The sequence below is a fragment of the Canis lupus genome, chromosome 6, assembly GCF_003254725.2.
Source record: "Canis lupus dingo isolate Sandy chromosome 6, ASM325472v2, whole genome shotgun sequence".
NCBI lineage: Eukaryota > Metazoa > Chordata > Mammalia > Carnivora > Canidae > Canis > Canis lupus.
Window position 1 is genome coordinate 5,975,451 of NC_064248.1, and position 1,041 is coordinate 5,976,491.

Here is a 1,041-nt window from a genome sequence, read left to right on the forward strand (position 1 = left end):
GCACGTACGCCGCGCCGCGCCCGGCCTGGGCCGACGGGCCGCTGCTGGCCCGGCGCGCTCTGCGGCCCACGTGGTGCGGCGGGGCGGGGGCCGGGCGCCCAGCCCTGCGTGCCCGCCCATTGTGTGCTGGCCCCCCGGCTTCCCCCGCGGCTGCCCGCCGCCGCCGCCGCCGCCCCCGCCCCGCCCCGCCCGTGCGCGCGGCCCGCGCCCTCCCTCGGCGCGCCCTGACTGTCCTTCCCGGGGCTGCGCCGCGCCCCCGGGGTCGCTCAGCGTTCTGCGCTCCAGCCCTGGCAGCGCCCCCGGAGCTCTGCTCCGCTTGGCCCCGCCCCGACACCCTCTTCCCGGGCGGAGGGTCGCCCGCCTACGCCTAAGCAAGGGCCAACTCCTCCAGGAAGCAACCCCCCCCGCCCCCAGCTGGGCACTCGCTGAGAATGCGCAGGGACGAAGGGCCCAGACGGGGTGAGGACCCGGGCGTGCGAGCGACCCCGCCGTCTGGCTCGTGGGTGTCGGGGGTGGGCGGCCGTGTTGAGAGGACCGGGTAGGTGTCCGAACTAGCAAGAGTTGGCGCATCCTGCTTTTGCAGAGGTCATTGCGCTGGGAAGCCATTCAACCCTGACTCGAATTTCAGCGAGCTGTAGCAAAGCGTGGCTATGCAATGAGAATTAATGACGCTGGTGCTCGCTCAGCTCTGCTGTGGAGATTGTGTCCAGGCACAATGTAAAAGAACCTCAATTTTTGCAGTGCATGCCCGGTACTTTTTAGATATAGGCAGTTTTTGCTACTCTAGCCCAGTGCTGGGATTGACAGAGCAGCTATGGAGTCATTTTATGCTTTCATCCCTTTTTTATTTCCAAGTGATAGAACCACTTTACTGGGATGCCTAGGTGGCTCACTGGTTTGGTCGTGTGCCTTGGGCTCAGGTTGTGATCTCCGGATCCGGCATCGGCCTCCTCTCAGGGAGCCTGCTTCTCCCTCTGCCTGTGTCTCTGTGTCTCTCATTAATAAGTAAATAAAATCTTAAAAAAAAAAACAAAACACTAC